Source organism: Gossypium hirsutum, chromosome A05 (genome assembly GCF_007990345.1).
Source record: "Gossypium hirsutum isolate 1008001.06 chromosome A05, Gossypium_hirsutum_v2.1, whole genome shotgun sequence".
Taxonomy (NCBI): Eukaryota; Viridiplantae; Streptophyta; class Magnoliopsida; order Malvales; family Malvaceae; genus Gossypium; species Gossypium hirsutum.
In genome coordinates, this window is record NC_053428.1 from 28,774,730 (window position 1) to 28,783,717 (window position 8,988).

Genomic DNA, 8,988 nt, shown 5'->3' on the forward strand with positions numbered 1-8,988 from the left:
TGCTTTACTTAACCTATATATAGTTCTATAGCTTTCAACTGAATTTATTTGTTTTGATGGGACAGAAAAAGAGTAAATGTTTACTTACTAAAGCAAATAATTTCCACTTTTTTATAATTTTTTTACAAGTTTAAAAGTTTTTGAAATAATTACAAATGAATAAATGAATAAGTTTAATATGATTACATATACAAATCAATCTTATAAGAGGTAGAGAAAAAGAATAAAGAAACCAATATTACAACATGTGGTAACAATAATTAATCAATGTTGTGGATGATGAAGAATTAATGGGTGGTGGCATTGCAAGAAATGGTAGAAAAAGCTTTCTTGAAACGTTTGGGGGTAGATCTGATCCAACTCTTGCCACAAATCATGTTCTTTGCCAAGAAAATTTCCGCCTCTTTGGTCGTCAATTGTTGCGACCATTCAACCCTTTTCCTATTATTGGCTCCTAGTCCATAACATTTATATTCTCTATAGAACACCGTGCTGCAAATATCAGACAAGAAAATTGTTAAGCATCGGTTCAAATTTAAAATGATAAACAAATAGATGAACATATTACACTGCACTTGTAATGGCCTAAATTCAAGGTTATCGGAACAATGGTTTCGTAACCATAGATCCGATTTAAAGAGAAATTTATTTCAATATTTTTGCTTGAAAATTGATATGATAGGAAAATCGTATGAAAATATTGATAGGAAAATTTTATCGATTTAGTGATTAGTTAGAAAAAGAAATTATTGAAGAAATTGGGTAAAATAAGGTATCGGGACCTCTATCTAGTAAAACCGAGTCAAAAATAATTTTATAAATATTTATGAAATGTTATTAATGTGGTATTAAAATTTCGTTAGGAAATTTTAATGTTTGGGTAGTCAATTAAATGAAAAGAACTAAATTGTAATAGGTGTAAAAGTTGCTAGAGTGATTAAATAGCTTAAGAGTCTAATGAGAAAGGATTTAAAAGGCAATTAGACCCAAAAGTTATTTGGGCTGGACGGGGGTATGAAATCAGCAGAAAATTGATAAATTAAGGGTAAAATTGGAATATTGCAAAATTAACTAAATAAAACTAGGACTAAATAGGAAATATCTAGATTTTTCTTCATTTCTCTTCAATTCCAGCAGCTAAAAACGCCATAGGAGGGTTCTCTAAGCTGGTATTTCATAATTTTTGCACCAAGTGAGTTAATACTTGCCTTTTTCTTGTAATTTTTGTGTTTCTAAAACTTTTACAACTGGGTCCTACTATTAAATTCATTAGTTTTTGATTTCATGGATGAAATTTAAAGTCACCATGGTTGAGTGCTGTAAGTTTATGATGAAATAGAATGAAATTAAAGCTTTAATTTGTTTATGAGATGATTTTATTAGGCAATTTCAATGGAAATTGATTTTTAGGACCTAATTGTGAAAATGTTTGGAATTAAAGTCTATTGCTGAAATTCTGATTCCTAAAGGTTGTAAACTAGTTTAAGGTGATAGAATAAAATGTTAATTGAGAAAAATCAGCTCAATTGAGAGTCTAATTGAGTAGGGACGAAATTATCATTTATTAAAAGCTTAGGGGAAAAATGGTAATAAACAGCTTACACTAAAACAGTTTGGACAGCAGCAGTAGACTAACTTTGAAAAATCACCAAAAATTGTAGGAATCGAATTATAAGATGAAAAAAATATGGAATTAAAGCTTATTGAGTCTAGTTTCTCATAGAAGAAATATTGTAAGCAATGGATTTGTAAATTTTTAGATATAATGAATTTTGTGAGACAAGGTCAGAATGAATTCGGGTTCCCCTGTTCTGACTTTGAAAAATTATAAAAAATTTAATAAAAATAATTAGAGACTTAAATTTATATGTCTAGAATTCTGAATGAGTTTATTTTTAATAGAAACAAACGAGAACATCATTTGAATTCTGTATAAAGAGATAATTTATTTTTAGTGAAGAAGGGTCAGAACTGTTAGACAACAGAAGAGGGGTGAATTTGAAGAATAAACTGTACTGATTGGCTAAACAAAAAATTCTGAAAATTTTATGATAAAAATATATATGAGTCTAGTTTCAGGAAAAATTAACGGATCTTAATTTTGAGTTCCGTATATCAAGTTATAAATAATTTAGTGACATGACTCAAGTAGACAGCTTTGAATGAACTATAAATAATAGTTGAATTAGAGAGAATGTTGTATATGAACATGAAATGTATTAAATTGATAATTAAATTTATTTATTTAGATCCATAAGATTCAAATACAAAGTTAGATCGAGGAAAGGAAAAAGTTCGGGATTATTAGATTTTTACTATTTACAAACAAGTATCAAGGTAAGTTCGTGTAACTTGAATTATATTCTTAAATGCTTGAGATTGTATGTTATTGATGTGAATATGATTTGAGTGTTCATTATATGGAAATTTATGAAACATTGATATATTTGATAAAATGGGAAGAAATCCCGGTTGAATGAAAAGAAAATTCAATGGATCTCTGAAAAGGAATTGACGGTAAAAAGGATCTAGCCCGGACGGGTGATCCTATCCTGATATAGCCCTCCCGAAGAATATGTGTAAAATGGATTTAGCCCGGACAGGTAATCCGAATTAGGGTCTGAATTTAGCCTGGACTGGTAATTCAAATCCAAGCTCATTAGAGTAATTGTCGTTGCAGGGGATTTAGCCTGGACTGGTAATCCCGACAATACTCTATGAGTTTATATTGCAGGGGATTTAGCCTGGACTGGTAATCCCGCTGCAAGGTTGAGGTTCGCGGGAGTGTGCTCTCTGAAATGGAAATGTGCGCACATGAATATGAATTGACAGACCCGGAATTGTACACTAAAAGTGTACCTCTAAAAATCCATCGAAAATTCCAAGAAATTCAACGGGATAAATATGGAAAAATAACAAGAAAATGGAAATCATGGTATTGACGAGCTCATCAATCATAGTATATATTATTGGTACATGGAAATTATTGTACTAACTTGAATGTTGAGTTTGTGCATATTAGGGTAATAATGCATTGAATGGATATATGGATGTTTATGGTATTGTATTGAAAATATTAGGTAAGTATAATTCTTGTTACATGAGCTTACTAAGCACAAAGTGCTTACCCCGTTTCCTTTTTCCCTATTTTGTAGTGTTAAGAGCTCGGAGGTCAGATCTGGTCGGAGACACATCACATTGTCAACCTCAGGATTTTGGTATATAAAGAAACTTTATTTTGGAAATCAATGGCATGTATAAGCTAACAAAGTAAATGTTAACGTGAAATGAATGTAAAGTTAGCCATTGTATGGTTAACAAACCTGGTTATAGATAGGTGATGACGTTATCTTATATAAATGCATGAATCTATCATGAAAATATGTTGAATTGATTTGGTTGATGTGGATTGGTCTCGATTTAATATTACAGGGAAGGTTAGATATTTATAAAAGGGCTATATTGAATATAAAAAAAAAATTAATTCGTAAACTCCGGTAATGCCTCGTACCCTATTCCGGCAATGAATACGGGTAGGGGTATTACAGCACTTCTTTTATGTTACCTTTGCTTGGAAGAGTCGCCCCAGTCATCCCAACCCTAGGGTAGTATGACATTGGACATATATGTTAGGGCAAAAATGACTCTAGAATATGGGCCCCATGGCCTTCCTAATACAGCAATCCTCACCCCAGTTATCTTGCAATCCAGGAATGTAAACCCAGTCTCTTCTGATGGTGATTCCCTTCGTTGGGCAGTAATTGATGCATCTCCTTCTGAGAGTGTATGTAAATGGCACCTCTAAAATAACCGCCACATAAATTCATATTTAAGTTACTTTTCATTTCACTTAAAATCCTCATATCTAACACATACTTGAACATGACCATATCGGATATAAATATTTTGAACACATTTATATATCCGACACTTGTAGAATATTACCAAGTAACCGATTGCTAAAATATGTTACCTCAAAAAGGGAAGCGGCATTCCCAAAAATGAAGTCCACGGCTCCTTCAATGTAACAATTGCTGTAATAATGTCTTCCGGTGTCATCTAACAATGTATCCTGGTAAGATAGAATTCTGCATCCAAAGAAAGCAGCCCTATCTCCAGACACCCATAATGTCACTGCTTTAGCTCCAGGCCCGTACGTATTCTATTCATCAAAGTTATACACAAACATTCAATTAACTCGAAAAATTAATTGTGCATTCTACACTCTACATGAATTGTTATATATACCTGAATTGTGAGATATCGGCCAACAAAATCTGAAGCCAACACAGTGAAAGTAGCTGATTCAAATATATTCCTGTTGTCACTCCCAGTAATTACAGTGTTATTTGGCTTTGAGCCACTTAACGTAATAAAAGGCTTGTCGGCAGACACAACAATCCTTTCATTATAGATTCCCGGATTAACCAATATGAAAACCACTTCTTTATTGTTTGATGGTACTGCATCAATGGCGTCTTGTATCTTTTCATAGTCTCATTTCCCTGATTGGTCCACCCTTAAAAGTAAAGCTGCTGCTAAAGTTTGAGCAGCGTCTGCTCGAGAGGTACTTGCCATTAACGTGAATAGTGTTAAGTAAAAGATGAAAGCAGCCATGGTTGCGAAACACAAGATTGCAATTAGATCAAGGATACGGTGAAGTAAATGAAGGAATGTTATAAGATGACTGGTTTGTAATGAAGAGATTATTGTGGATAGTGTTGTTTTATATAGTATGAGTGGACTGATTTCTTGCGATGGAAGTGTGCTGTATAAACATCAAATTTGAAGCCACCGCGTGTTGATTAACATAACATTATATCAGAGAAAAGGCTGGGGTTGCCCCTAACACAAGCAGTCGACAATTAGAAATTTGGGTAGAAACTCGATAAGCTGTCGCCGTCATTTGATTTTGGTTCTAGCTAGCAACTTAATTTCACTTGTACTTTAAAATGAGTTTAATTAGTATGGTTCATGAATCTAAATTGGAATGACATTAACACTAAAATTTATGCCAATTCTAAATTAGAACAACAATTTTCGATGATTAAATGATTTAATTAATTGTCACTGATTTAATTTAATTCAACCCCAAATGAAAGGAATAGAATAAGTTGGGCTACTTGAGATTAAAGTTAGGAACGTTAATTTGGACAAATGTTGTAACTATTTTTGCAATATTTTAGATTACAAGTCTTGAGATTGCTTAATAACTACCTTGCTATCCATTAACTTTCTAGTTCAAATTCTTTGTAATACTTGCTTCAATCTTTGAGTTGACCATCGCATTGGTGGCTGTCCATTTGTCCTTTGACCTGTTCACACAGGCTTCGGCTTTGCTTATGTTTTTAGGATCTCATAAAGAATCGGAGTTAATTTTTTTATTAAATTAAACATTAAAATTACTTCATAATTATTTTTACTTTTTAAAATTAAATAAATTAATCACCAACCTTTATCATGCATCTTTCTCCAACCTCATACTTATATAAGATGATATTTTTTATACAATATGGAGAACTACTTATAAGTCATAACCTTTCTTTAACCCTTAAATGAGAGAATAAATGTGCTTCAATATTTTGTAATTGATCAAGTCCTCTTATGCTAACAACAATATCAATGCCGGCCAAGCTAAGATTCAGCTGGCATATATGATGACCATATTTGAACAAATACAAAAACCCATATTACATAGGCATAATAATTTATATAGCTCTTCGACTTTACAAGAAAAAAATATTTTAACCGTCCATTTAATTTTCTACCTCTTTTATCTCTTAAACCTACATCATTTATCAAATCACCCCTAAAATGGATAGAAAAGTTAATATCTTTTAACTTTGCTGACGTCATTCATGTGGATGCCATGACAATAATTAGTTATTTTTTAAATATAAAAATTTAAAAAAGATAATAATTATTAAAAAAATATTTAAAAATTATAAAAATTAAATGAATAACTAAAATGATTTTTTTGGAAAGGAAATGAAATAATTAAATATAGAGATTTTTTTACATAACCTTTTTATAGTACAATTATATAAAAATAAAAAGGGTTAAATGTATAATTTACATATTAAAATTGTTTCGTACGTACCTGTTACACTTAATTCGATTGTATTTTCATTCTCGTCTTGACTATGCCCGTTGAACCATTCGGAATCACTAAGGATACTCGAGAATCACACATAGGTCGTACAGTGACATATCCCGGATATGGTCTTACATGTAATCTCATATCGATGTCAATAGCCCAGCTATGGTCTTACACGAAATTTCGTATCGATTCCATGTCACAGACATGGTCTTACACGTAATATCATACCGATATCCTAGATATGGACTTACACGTATTCTCATCTCGATAACCCTAATGTCATGACATTTGTATCCTATACTATTCCTAAGGTTCGTACGGGACTTTCGGACATCGTAACTCTGTCGATTTCGGCTCGTAATCATGACCATTCAGCATTCAATTCAATTCAATAATAAATAAACATTTATAACACAATTTAAGTATGTTTATTAGCATACGAACTTACCTCGATCGCTGTAACGACGAATTAGGTCGACTAACCCGATACTTTATTTTCCCCCGTTCTAGATCCGAATCTCATCTTTCTCAATCTATATAATAAAAATATATACGTATTTAATCTTTAACTCATTCAATTTAATACAATTTACATTTTTGGAAAAATTACACTTTTGCCCCTATTATTTCACATTTTTGCAATTTAGTCCTTATCACCTAAAATCACAATTTCATGCAATTTCATCCTACCCATGCTTAGCCGAATTCTTCTTATTGCTTTAGCAGCCCAAATTTTCCAAATAATCACACTTTTAACCACATAATTTCAATATTTCACAATTTAATCCCTAATTTCAATTTTCATCAGAAATCACTTTATAAAATATGAAAATCTAACATCAAATATTCATATTTTACCATTAAACATCAAAGAACACATAAGCTCATCAATGGAAACTATCATAATCTTTAACAATTTTGAAATCGAAGACACGGGCTAGTTAGTATTAGTTGCAACGATCACAAAAATATAAAAATCATCAAAAACTGAGTCAAAATGGAGTTACAATTGAAACATACATGAACCAAATGCTCAAAGCTCCAAAAATCATGTTTTTCTTTTTACATTCGGCTATGGAGAAAGATGATAGCATAAAAAATGGTTTTTGTTTTATTTAATTAAACATTATTTAACATTTTACTAATTTGCCATTAAAATAAATTCATATTTACACAAATGCCAAACCAAATATCATCCACTAACTCCAAATTTGGCTAATTATCACATAAGGACATTTAATTAATATTCTATAGCTATTTGAAACATTTAGCTTATAGAACACAACTTTTACGCTTTACGCGATTTAGTTCCTTTTATCAAATTAGACACTCAAACGATAAAATTTCTTTACAAAAATTTCACACAACTCTAATATCATGTTTTAAATATTAAGATAATAATAAAATAAATTTTTTGATATCGGAATTGTTGTTCTGAAACCACTGTTCCGATTTAGCTAAAAACGGGCTGTTACAGAAATCACGTGAAAGAAAAAAATAGAAAAAAGAAGATTGAGGGGAAAGAAAGTGAGATTGTAATACCCCCACTTAAAAAAAAAGAGAAGAAGAATGTTTATGGTAGAAGTAGAAGTCCTTGAATAAGTGATTTATAAATAAATAGTAGTATAAGAAATTATGATTCTTTTTAGAGAAAACCGTCAAACATGAAAACACGGAGGATTATTAGTAAGGAGTATGTGGTTAAGTTAAAATTCGCTATCGAGTTCAGGGATTAAATTGAATAAGTTAGAAAAGTATAGAGACTAAAGTGCAATTATCCTATTTTATTTTGATAGAAATGACTTAATAGCAATTTTTCCATTACTTAAAAAAATCAATGGTTTCATGATGACTTTTAAATAATTTTTTATTAAATAATAATATTTTATTAATTAATATTATAATATATATATATAAGAGAAAAAAAAAGAGAGAAAGATATCATCTTTCTCATCTTCTTTCTTTTTCACGTCAAACAAAGGGGGGAAAGAAAAAAAAATCTCTTCCATCATTTTTCTTCAAATTCAAGTGTAAGGTATGGTTTTTCTATTGGAACATTTTCAAATATTTATAGTGTTCCAATAAGTATAAATGAATATGTGTAATTAATCAAAAGATTATATTGTTTGATTTTTTGAAAAAGAATTATAACTATTTAAATAATTTTATTTGAATAGTTATAATTAAATGAATAATTATGTGTTTATTTTAAAGACATTATTATTCAGAAAGACACCTATTGATGAAAGATATCTCTATGAAGAGATACGAAAATTCCTATAAATAGGAATGAGATTTCATTTGGAAATCATACCATCAAATTCTAATATTCTTTCTTTCCTTCCTTCGTTTTCTAATATTATTAGATTATTCTATAAAGTATTACTGCAGAAATTCTTTATAGAAATTGAGTTTCTTGTCATACAATTGCTCAGTGTCTAGTGGGCTATTCTCGTCAGTGCAAAACGCAAATAGTCATTGGCTTCATTGTATCCTCGAGGTTAATTTGCTTGGAACTCGTTTGCACATCGAAGATAGGTGAGGGCGAATATAACCTTAAAGATAGTGGCTTGATACACGCCTTGGAGCCTTGTCCTATTTCTTCTTCTGTTCGAGTTCCGTTCTTGTGTTTGAGATTTTCCTCACCAAAGATTTGTACTAACATTTTATTCAAAAAAAAATTAGATTTTGAATCTTTAAAACTTGTTTTACATATATATACCAATAGTTTTTTATTTTATCAAGTATTTTGAAAATTTCCATTAAAGGACATTGATGGAAGCTTAGAAAACTTAAGTGAAGTAGATATATTTTTTGATAGGAAATTATTAGAAGATGAGTTCTAGCTTGTTAGAAGTGTGAAAAAGAAACAAAAATGGATGAAAATT

The 8,988-nt window shown here is 30.5% G+C and overlaps 1 pseudogene; it reads right to left on the reverse strand.

The window, feature by feature from the left end:
• Positions 1-287: 287 nt before the first annotated feature.
• LOC121228900 (putative pectinesterase 11) lies at positions 288-4,617 on the reverse strand (annotated as a pseudogene).
• Between the last annotated feature and the right edge of the window lie 4,371 nt (positions 4,618-8,988).